This window comes from Cydia splendana, chromosome 7 (assembly GCF_910591565.1).
Source record: "Cydia splendana chromosome 7, ilCydSple1.2, whole genome shotgun sequence".
NCBI classification, from domain to species: Eukaryota; Metazoa; Arthropoda; class Insecta; order Lepidoptera; family Tortricidae; genus Cydia; species Cydia splendana.
This window is the reverse complement of record NC_085966.1, coordinates 22,455,430-22,468,136: the sequence shown is the minus strand read 5'-3', so window position 1 is coordinate 22,468,136 and position 12,707 is coordinate 22,455,430. Positions and strand designations below refer to the sequence as shown.

General features: G+C 34.5%; 1 non-coding gene across 1 annotated transcript; it reads left to right on the top strand.

Annotated features, from left to right (window-relative positions):
* Positions 1-12,087: 12,087 nt before the first annotated feature.
* Positions 12,088-12,159, top strand: Trnae-cuc (transfer RNA glutamic acid (anticodon CUC)). Its single transcript has one exon. It is a non-coding gene; the product is annotated as a tRNA-Glu (tRNA).
* The last annotated feature ends 548 nt before the right edge of the window (positions 12,160-12,707 follow it).

Sequence of the window (12,707 nt, the reverse complement as noted above, 5' to 3'; positions counted from 1 at the left end):
CCGTGATCACAGCTGGTGCAACTCAGCTGAAACGTCGGAATTTAAGGTAAAAACAATGACATTATATCGCGGTAGACCCGTTTGTGTAATTAAATATTGCATGGCCACATTATGGAATTAATTCATAAAGTGGCCATGTAGTTTTGCAGCTAAGTCTGCCCTCCTAAGCTAAAAGGCAGTTTTTCGACATTTTGCCAAAATTGACTTTTTGTGATATTCGTAATGTAGAGATCGAGATGCATCGACCACTTTGACCCGTTTTCCGATAAGTGGCTTAGTTTTCGAGAAAAATATCGTAAAAAGACCGTATTTGCACTAATTTTCTAAGCGTTCCTAGTCTAAAAAGCGACTATTTGACAAAGCCAGGCTAAAACAACGTAAATGCAGCTATACGTTTTTTTTACGCTCTGGTTTGCGTAAAATCTTATCCACCATGTCTAGCCTAAAATAACGTATAAGCCAAAAACTAGGCTAAAAATACGTAAAAGACGCTATACGCGCTTTAAAATTAGGATCTTTAGCAAAATTTTAGATCTGATACTAGTCTAAAAAATCGTATAGTATTTTTTTTTGTTTAAATGTCTCATACGTCATTTAAGCCTAGTATCACTTAACTTTTTTACGTCACCATAATAGTCTTTAGAAACGTATAAATGTTATACGTTCTTCTTATTTTGTATGGACGTCGTATTAAACGCAAACAAACTTTTATAATGGTTGAAAGTGCGTCTAACTAGTCTATAACGCAGTATATGCTCCAACCTTCGTCATGCTCCCCGCGCGCCGAAAGACACCCTTATGCTAAGTAAAAGCCGTCAGCCGCAAGCGCAGGCTTGTGGCTGCCGGTATGCGAGCGGAGGTGGCATTTTGCGCGCGAAATATTGACCGAACGCCAAAGTAAGAAAAATACTTTATTATTGCATTACCATCATATGTTATCAATAATATGTAATGTTTACAATCAGTACCTTCGAGTATTATCATTTTTATCAAGGTATATACTTTAAAATTGCCTCGCAAATACTTACGCTCGACAGCAAATACGTCTTTCTAGCGTAGTTTGTGATGATGAAATTGTTCATACGTACTTTTCTACAGCAAACGTTGTTTAAGTTTTATTTTTTCATTCGACGGTTTGACTGCTTTTATTTAAATAAAATCAAAGTTATATTAGAGCTAATTGTATCGGGTTTAATTCCCTATAAGCCAAGTAGGTATTTGACATTACGAAGAGTTTAAATCTTATTGAAAAATGTTTTAAAGGGAAATTTAATGAGAATTCTTATGGACGGAATAACATTCTCCGCCTAAGTATTTAGATAACCAGGACAAAGGACCATGGGCATCTTTGTATGGAACCTGGGTCCATCCAAAAACCAACTGAGAGTTATATATATATGAGGCCATTAAATACCTAAGTGGGTTTTATAAAAAAACAATATGTATCTTAAAATAAGTTGGTATGTTTGTGTATTAGGTAATAGTTGTATGTTAAAATAGTAAAAGCTATGAGTTTGTAATCTAATAGAAAAATAATTTTATTAAAATTTGAATCTGATTTTTAATTAGGTACAACCGCTAAAATGCGTTTTAGAATTAAATAAATGACAGAGTATGTGCAGGAATTAATAGGAGTTTAATGTTATTGCTAATGTAGACTACACAACTCGCTAACGTCTTACCGTGCGATGAAACTCTCGATGATTCGATGCCTATTGATAACAACTAAAATAACTATTAGAGATGCCACGAATTCGGTAAAACATTATGTATTATTGTGAGTTACGTGTATGCGAAAACTGGTCACCTACAAAGATAGATGGTTGCTAAGATTTAAGTCAGCAGCAAGCTGGAATCTCCATACAAACGTAGTTACGCTCTCATTTTAAAACGATTAGGTAGATTGCTCTAAAACTTTGTACTCACTAAAGGATAAGGTATATCTATAATTAATGTGTAGCTTCAGATACCATAATAAAAAAATACAGCGAATATAAGTTTTTCATACTCAACTTATTTTTCCTCTATTTCATTAGTTTTGTTGGAATATAAACTAATTAGGTACTGGTATAGATATACCTTATGTTATTGTATGTGCAATTTATTACAATCCAACACGTTGTTTTAAAATGAGTAGGAATCTCCGTTTTTATGGGAAGTAATAATTCGGCTGAGCTTATTGCGGACTCTTTTAAGTTTCGTTGCTCATGCTCATTAGAAGTACATGTAATGTCATTAGTAGAGTCGAGTAAATCTAGCCTATGATACAAATACAATCAGAAAGACTGTACACATTAAAAATTTGTACATATTATGGGGTTATTCCCACCAGTTAGGTATCTACCACCAAGTTGTTACCAGTGGTAACTACTGGGAATTTATTTCCCACCTTTCTTCCCAGTAGCTACCACCAACTCAGTTTTGTGGTAATTACTGGGAAGTTTTTTTCCAGTAGTTACCACTGGTAAATGGTGTGATTTTTTCCCTAGTAGTTACCACCAACATTTTTTTACAGTACAATTTAAATGTCTTTTATTATATGAACAAAAACACTATACTACTAAGCTTTTATTAAAAAAACGAGGTCCAGCGATTACTTTATGCATTATAAATATTATAATCTTAATTACCATACAAAATTAACATATAAATCGGGTTATTCCCACTAGTTACCATCAAGTTGTTATAGTTAAATAGTAATAAAAACAGTATAAGTAGAATACTATAAAAATAGAGGCTTTATTGAACCCTAACAAAATTGTAGTAACTACTGGGGAAAAAATCCCACCAATTACCAGTGGTAACTACTGGGAATCAAATCCCATTAGTTACCACTGGTAACAACTTGATGGTAACTAGTGGGAATAACCCAATTTATGTGTTAATTTTGTATGGTAATTAAGATTATAATCCAAAAAGTAATCGCTGGATCTCGTTTTTTTAATAATAGCCTAGTAGTATGGCGTTTTTTGTTCGTATATAAATAAACATTTAAACTACGTGTCTATTTTTTATTCCCATTTCTTCCATAAATACTAATCTATAAAACCGTATATTCGGTGTTTTTGGTCGTATACGTTTTTTTACACTAGCACGCTAGTCGAAAATCTGGACAAAATCTTAATTTTTCCTAGTATACTAACCAAAAAGGCCGAATAGCTGCTATAAGGTCTTTTAACTTAGGATTTCAAGTGGGAATTATTCATTGTTACTAAGCAAAAAGGCAGCATGTGACATATACGGCGTTTTTACCTAGTTTCTACTTCGTAACTAAGTTAGAACGCCGCATAACGCATGTTTACCGCCTTCTTGACTAGTACGACCTACACATTTTTAAGCTTAATACTAATCTAAAGTGTTTTTTATAAAATTAAAAAAAACTGAGCTGTTTAGAAACATACTATAAATACCTAAAATAAGTACATATACATACCTACCACATACAAAAAGAAAAAATGGAAAAAGTTTTTCCGTTTCGTAGAAATTCAAGAAAGATGTTTGGGTTGGTTTTTTGCGATTATCTCGAAACTAGCTTTTGTCGAAAAACTGCCTTTTAGACTAGGACGGCAGAAGTGTACATGTACCTAATAAATTATGAATAATGCTTTCGTTTTTGAATGAACATCAATGTTCTCTAAAGATTCTTATTGAGTTTATCACAGTTGTTGTAAAATAGGAATATATTAAAACTCGTGATGAATACAAAATGTTAATTATTTGAAAACGATAGAACGATTTATCTGCCCGATATCATTGATTTTACCACGTGGTGCAAGAATTTAAAAACAAATTTAATATTAATTAAGTAGTTATTTAATATAAAGTAGGATTCTGGAGGGGACTTTGTTAAAAGTAAATAGTTATTTTCATATACCTGTTGTAACGTATTATTAATTCCTATTACATTTTAGCTTTTTGCATGTACCCTTACTTTACTTCATTTGATTGGTTTCATGTTTCATGGCCCCAAAATCGACGTCGGCACAACTCAAAAGGCGACAAGACAATACTTAACGACGCTCATAACGACGTTCATTGTCGATCACAGGCTGTCTTCGCCGACACTTTGCCCATCGCCGAATGGTATGCCGACAACGACCATTGCTGGCGCTACCACAAAGAGCAATCATAAACATTTATGGAGGACCTACCAGATCTATATTTGCGTGGTGTTTTTGGGATTTTGGGTGTCAAGTTTTTGTACTATTGTACTTTTGGATAAATATTTGTAAATAATAAAGGACAGAATGAGGAAAAAGTTATTTGTGGCAACTGACGAATATTTTTCTAGATTCCATCAAGCGCTAGGTGTTTTTATTTTATTTTATGAGTAAATTAAGTAGGTATCTATACTATCTATGTTGCGGAATGAGACTTTTATCGCAATATGCAAACAACTTTGTTTTAACTTAATGGAATGCATATTCATATGCCTTAAATGCCTAATAAATTACCTATGTTATGATAAATACAGGTACGCAACGTTATTATCAACATTTGTATCGTGTTTCACGCTTCGTTTATATTCTAATAGAGTCTGTTCGGAACGAAAAGATTAGTGGAATGTATTGGGCCCCATACATTCCACGACTCTTCTCTTTCCGCACAAACTCTAGTAAAAAAGTGCCATCAGTGCCATCACTGTCAATAAACGTCATAACATCTTGCTTCATTTTTCATTTGTAGGTATAATATTTTTGACAAATCGAACAACGACTGTTTACTTGTTTATTAAAACTATTATTTGATCAAAATTTTACAACTAGCTTTCAGCTATCAGGAGTATTTGCAGTTTTTATCACAGTTATTACGTGTATGTAAATGAAATGAAATTTAATCTATGTAATGCACTTGTTTTCAAATTTAAAACTTTTTATTACCTCCATAAGTACATATTACGTTCGCTACTTTTCGAAATTCCAAACGTACCTACGTATTTCTCGACAGTTGTTATTCTTATCCGAAGCGAATCAAAATTTACATCCTTTCTGTTCCTTAATTCAAAAGTTTAACCATATACCAGTACCATGCTACACGCATGAATACAATAATAAATGTGGGCCACCATAAAGATAACGATAAACAAAATTTCAACCCTGCGCCTCCCTTTTTTATTGGCAGGGGCAATTTGAGACGATGTTTTCTGCCTGCATTACCCCAATAACCCTTCACATCACTTACAATATAGTGCTTCTTATCTCCATGACATAACGTCGATTTGAGTAAAACTTACAGCTGATGAATGTTTAAAATATTTTGGTGTTGATGTAATTTATATTCCGTTGAAGGTTTAGTGTGAGTTTACGAAATTGTTAAAGATAGATAAAGGAACGATATTTACATTGGGGTGTGGGGTCGAGCTACTAAACTGACAGACGTTATGGCTGTCACTAAAATAAATGAATGGGACATAAATAAGACAGTATATCTCGATTCCGTGCACGGATTTATTATGATAGTAATGAATAGTTTATGGTCTGTTGGATTGTTTATACTAAAACAGCGGAAGTAATGTCTCTTTCGCTCTTTTATTACAGTTAGTTCATGCCATGCATAAAATAATTTGGAAATGACTATGTTAAAAAATGTTCAAAAAACAAGCAACAATACATTTGCGCTATTAAAGAAAATATTCTGCACGACGTAAATACAGAATACAGATTTTTATTGGTAAAAATAAAAATATATTTTACAAGTAATCAAAGCATTATGACAAATAAACTTGTCAAGCAACTCGTATGTCACTGTCAAACGATAAAATATTACATTATGCAAGCATTACACAAGGTACGCTTGTCTTATTAGATAATTATCATGTTAATGGATGAAATATTCAAATTTAATGAAATATAATGTTCTCTTAACCTCGTTTTCTATTAAGTAACCTCGTTAAACTGTTATATTTTGATTACTGCCAATTACGCACTTAACAAGCGTCAGCTTAAACGGTTGGCAATACAGACGATAAATTAGACTTAGCAATACATTTTGTAATCGTTAATGAGAGTTCATTAGCAAACCTAAAACGAGTTAAATTGAAACTGACAGTCTTATTTAAAACCATAAATTATTTAATCTCACTGCCTACTAATTTTAAACCTACATTTGCTTTTCCATTTCTATCAGCGACTAATGCATCTATCTGATTAGATTTATCGCGCGCCTCAAATGCAGCGTGAGCTTCCCCTGGGGATAATTCTAAGCCCATTATTTATTAACACTTATTGGATTGCCACTGTTGCCTCTTGTTACTATGGTGGTAGAGGCAGATGTGAAAATAAAATAGTATAACGAGACAGTGTTTAGGCTTAAAATATTTTCTAAATAATGCACATGCATCTTGCTTTATTCCTTTTCCGGTAGAAGTCCATTAAGCATTTATTGCACTGAACCCCTTTCCTGTTTGTGCCCCAAATAAAGCCACCGTTATCAGCGAGATATCACTTATCATATGATTACTTAGTTAAGCAAACACTTAAACAACACCGCATGTTCAGCAAATAGCTTAATAGCATCAGTAATTAAACATTGTTTTCTAAATAAAACAGAGTAAATTTGCTCGGTGACAAGACTGTGTGCTTTAATAATATCGACAAACGGCGGGTCCGTGTCAACATGCTCAAATTTATTGTTGTGTGAATCCATTAGCGGAGTACAAAGTGCGACGTAACTTACATCGCTTCTTACATTGATGACATATTTACCGACTATTAAGGCGACGAGGTAATGGTGGATAAACAAAATGAAAACGCTAATCAAATATTTGATGAGGAATTAAAGAGACACGGGTTCATGCACGTACGTGACGGGAAATAAGAAAGTTGTTTTGGCACCGAGATATATGACGGATTAGCGCGTGAAGGTCTGACAAACAGCCGTATAACAGCCATTTAAAAGTTAGCGGCGGACTCGGAACACGTTTCCCCGGCGGTGATTTATGCCTATCATTTCTGATAACGCTCGTATCTTTAGAGGCATAATTTACTCGGTGTTTTCTGATTTAAAAGAACTATCGTCCTGTTTAAATTACACGTTCGAATTGATAATGGGGATTACTCACGATGATTTAGCATCATTTAGTGTTCTGTCGGCGTCGTTATCTCACGAACTTCTTCAAAAAATAAAACACGGCCTTAAAAAAGGAAAACTTATTTCGAGAACAAATTATCGTGTTTAAATATTTACTCGTCCAATATGTTGTCGAGGGCGCAGCCGACGCCATTAAACCTACGTGTAGGAAAAAAATATCAACATAAATAAACTCATTTTCGCTGGCGTCGAGCAAACTCAAAGTGAAATCACCGGCTCGGCGTCGTGAGCATGAAAAATTCATTCGCAGCGAAACAAGAGGGCGGCGAGAATAATAATTTGAATAAATATCCAGCGGAGCGAGCGACAAAGCGCGCAACCACGCGTGCTTACACGAAGTGATGGTCTAATTTGGCAGCAACAGTCGCAACGTGTGACAGCTCACGCAAAAATGTTATTAAGTTTTAAGGACGTTACGGATGAGTTATGGGAGAGCGGACGTCTCGCGTGAACCTCCCAGAGGAGATTAGCGCAACAAAGCCCTGACGTGCCGAGATACCATCGCGGCCTGTTTGCATTTTGATGTGTGATTAGTTCAGCAGCCATTCACACGATTCCAAGGAAACTAGTTGCTTACGTCGTAAACGCGCTCACACATCCCCTTCCGAGAAGGACCGACAAAAGGGTGCTAAGTGTGCTCGCAAACACAAAAATAATAACAAAATCCCTATGTATTTTGACAGCATAATACTCGACGGTCACAAAAGGCGTCACGTCACGGGCAATCGGTTTCGCTTCCTAGCGGCCTTTGAGAAGGGTTTCAAACAAGTTTCGCAAATAATTTATTAAAAGTTTTTTTCGCTGCGGTCGGCCTACTGCTACCGTTCGGCGGGGCGATGAAAGATTTCCTGTGGATTATAATTGACGAGATCTTTGTTGGTCGTGACAATAGAATGCTTTGTGAATTTGTAAATCGAGGTATTGTGATGCACGGGAGATTAGCAGAAGTGTTTGGAGCTGATGCTATTCGTGTATTTATAATTCTAAATGAGTAATTGAATGAGGCAAGACGGGACAATGCTGCTGCAAGACTTGGGTCGGGATTGTCGCTTCCACGCGAGGGTATTAAAGGCATAATGCGGTTAAGGACTGGTTTTTGAATCCGACTTGGACAGTTGGTAATCTTTCTGGGAATACTTTGCGTCTCTAGGGCTTAATAGATAAGGATTAAAAATCGTAAGGTCCAATGATTTCGTATATTGTACAGAATAATGATTTGGGCAGATTAACTTTCACTGATCGTCTAGAGTCCATCTTTACTAACTTTATACCGAGCTGAACAGAACAAAATGATGGTGTCATTGTGAATCGTCATATTTTCATTGATTGTCATCATATAGCCACACTTTGTCATTGCAAATGCCATACACAGTTAGCTTGGGACGACTCTATTGTTTTTGTATTTAATGCCATATAATAGTGTTTTAATTAAAACTACAATGACTTATTTTGTGAAGACGAAAATATGAATTTCAATAGATACGTTTTTCTAATTACAGAATTGTCGTTTCGATTTTTATCTGTTTTCTTTTCGAAATAACTTTTGTGTCAATCTAAATTTAGACATATATTGATTTTTACTTAAATTAAATTAAATTTATTCCGGACCGACAAAGGATTTTAATATAATTAGTTAACTGCAATTTTTTATTTTTATTTATTTATTTAAACTTTATTGCACATAAAATTATAAGTACAAATGGCGGACTTAATGCCATAAGGCATTCTCTACCAGTCAACCACCAATTTGTATTTTGATAATGGTACTTATTTATAATTATGTCACCGCTATCTCTCTTATGTGAAAGGTCGTATCGAATAGGTATGCAATATTTTTGTAGATTCTGCATTAAAGTTGATACGAGTATGTAAGTCCTAAGCTAAGAAGTAATGAAAAATACAGATTGCAGTAATAAATCTTTCATCAACTTGTGCAAAATCCATGGAATTAATGCCTTAGCGGCCACCCAAGCCGCGCCGCACGTTCCCTTGCGCATACGCATGCGACGCATACAAATAGCGTAGCACTTCGGTAGCTGGAAACGGGCGAATTATTGTTATGCTTCAGCGTCATAAATCGTTGGCTGCAATTATATGATCAAATTATGCGACGTGCGAGCTTCGCGAATGCTAATGAATCTTATCAGTTAAAATAATTGATCATAGTTTAAAAAATATACGGCGCGATTCGGGAAATGAATTAGAGATTCACTAGATATGAAATAGTAAAGATATGTGACGTTCCGCGGCGAAAGGTACCATATTGCGGCTGGCGCTTACTGGGGCGACGTAAGCGCCAGCCGCCATAAGGTACCTTTTGCCGCGGAACGTCACTATCTTTACTATTTCATATCTAGTGAATCTCTAATTCATTTCCCGAATCGCGCCGTATATTTTTTAAACTAATTCCAATTACGTATTCCAATTCACATTAAAAGTAAATAGGGAATAAATAATGACAAACATCTGCCACGCAATATTACCTCAAGACTAATAATCATTAAACCATTAAAATATTGCAATCATTCCAATTATACGTCCAGAAACATAGCACAATAATTATCCTAGCCAAACAGGGCCGCATTAAATATTAATAAGTGAACTCCACTTGCGTTTATGATAATTAAAGCCCTATCCAGTACGTAAAAGTATAAAAAGTAATATTAACAATGGGTATTGAATGCGGCTACCGTGTATGGGGGACAAAAGCTCCGATTGAAGAGGACTCGTCAACTGTCTGTTCTGCTCTGGAGCGAGGCTGTTCCTGTGGACAGCCGCAAATTTAGTTATCATTGAAAAAAAATAAAATATAACAAATAATAGTTCAATAATTAATTTGGAAAAAAAGAATCTTTTAAACCAGATGTTAAATATGTGACATATGTGATTTGTTGTAACAAAAAGGATACCACTCAGCATGTGTCGGAGCAAGTAGTGCAATGACGCTGATTTTCAGTGGACCCTTATAAGTAAGTATTGATATTTTTGAATTGATATTTGTTTTTTTTTTTTTTTTTAGGGTTCCGTACCCAAAGGGTAAAACGGGACCCTATTACTAAGACTTCGCTGTCCGTCCGTCCGTCCGTCCGTCCGTCCGTCCGTCCGTCCGTCCGTCCGTCCGTCCGTCCGTCCGTCCGTCCGTCCGTCCGTCTGTCACCAGGCTGTATCTCACGAACCGTGATAGCTAGACAGTTGAAATTTTCACAGATGATGTATTTCTGTTGCCGCTATAACAACAAATACTAAAAACAGAATAAAATAAAGATTTAAATGGGGCTCCCATACAACAAACGTGATTTTTGACCAAAGTTAAGCAACGTCGGGAGTGGTCAGTACTTGGATGGGTGACCGTTTTTTTTTTTGCTTTTTTTTTGTTTTTTTTTTTATATGGTACGGAACCCTTCGTGCGCGAGTCCGACTCGCACTTGCCCGATTTTTTTTTCTATCTAAGTTTTATTTCATTGTAAAAGACAGTAAAAGGATTGATATTTTGGTTTTAACAAGGTGTCACTGGTATTCAGCATATCTTACAACATCACATGTATCATCACACATACAACACACAAACATCTTAGTTTGCGTCGATTCGGATTTAAAACAAAAAATAATTTATTTCCATTACGCGGAAAATCAACAGCAAACAAATCATTATTCTCAGACTTTATGAATATGTAATTCGCAACCTTTGACATTGATTACTTATGTTAAATCCTTAGCTGTCAAGTGAATTTCATAAGGTCAAAACTTATGTCACGAGGTTGCAAACAAACACTTTTTACAAATCACTAAGAGTGCATAAGTCTTATTTTGTATAGGTGCTGCATTTTCTTACCAGATTTATGAAGAATTTAAATAAAATACTATATACTTATTTCTGCTATTGTATGATAATTTTATGTCTTATTAATTCTAAGTAAAAGTGACCTTAGCTGTCAACTTTTTGAGTACTTTGACAGTGATTTCAGACACTTCAAAATTATTAAAATATTGATAGTCAAAAATTAGTCAGCAACTTCCTTTCTAAGGCAGTGACTACCGTCAAGGCTAGGAGGCCATATTCCGAAGCACCTGTCAGGAAGACAGAGTGGCCCGTCTCAAAAATCAAGTTTTAAATTTTAGAACGCCGATCCAAGTCAAACCCACGGTAACCAACAGTTGCAACCCTTCCGCCGATTGACGCCGACATTGATCGACAGCCGTCGGCGGGTTGTCGGCGTCAGACGTCAGACATGCTAATGACATTGTTTTACATATAATAACTCCTATTAACATAAGTGGACGGTTCAAATTCAAGATCAAAGGGTTGATGTGTTTATGTTTTTGTTAGAAAGTGATCTGGTTAGAAAGGGATTTTGAACCGTGACTTTTATGGATGGTAAATTAAACTTTGGGTGTGTTGGCTATCGCTATAATTAGTTCGTCTGTATTTGTGATATTCATAAATATAACCCGAGGTATTGGGTGCAGGAATGTTTTGCACTAGCCAAAAAAATAGGTAAAACCAGAACAATTTTAACATTTCAAAGCATATTTGGAGCTTACTACCTATTTTAATTAAAAGTTTGGTACCTAACTATTTTACAATAAACAAAGATATAAATACTTGAAATTATTCCCGCAACTAAAACTTAATAAAATATGAAATAAAATCTATAATTAGGAGTTTGTTATTTTATTTTAATTTAAAATGGTTTAGTGAGTACTTATTGTTTTTTATAGAAATTATTTATTTTATGCAATAAATAAATTGTGGCCACATAGGTATCTAACAACAATGTAAATAAAAACAATGTCAAATTAATGCATTACATAAGTATATTATTAGCTGTAAAATACTTATAATAGATAACTACATATATCAAAATATACAAACATTCCATAAAAATATGTGCGATAACTTTTTTTAACAGTTATTATTTAATGAATTATATATTATATCCAGCTGATAAAATAAATATTTACAATGTAACAAACGATATTTTCGTCAACTCTGTCATCTCCGATATGGTCTAGTGGCTAGGATACCTGGCTCTCACCCAGGAGGCTCGGGTTCGATTCCCGGTATCGGAATAACTTTTTGTATTTTTTATTATAATATTTTAATGAATAACATTTAGATTAACTTAACACTGATAATATCTCAGATTATTATTTTTTAACAAAGCGAGTGGTCCCCCTTATCCATAATTAAATAATATTACTACAAGACTCAATCACTTACTTTGATTTTATGTTTAATCCCTTTCTTACAAATACATACATACCTAAGTCAACATATTATGTAACAGCAAATTAAATTATTGTAAACAAAAGTAAATTAGTGTTATTAGTGTTATTAGTTGGAAATTTAAAACGTATATTTTGTATAATAATTTATTATAACATTACTATCACACAGCCGACTTTTAATACTTTTATGTAAACAGTAACTTTTAGATGTATGCAATCATTTCATACATAGAAATGCCAAACGACATCCGATCACACAGCTGTCAATACAAACAACATAAAATGATCAGCCTTCGTCATTGCAGCAGTAATTCAATCGCAGACAGACAGACAGACAGACGTAGACAATTACACCCCAGTTATAAATCCCTTCCACTCTTTACCATACT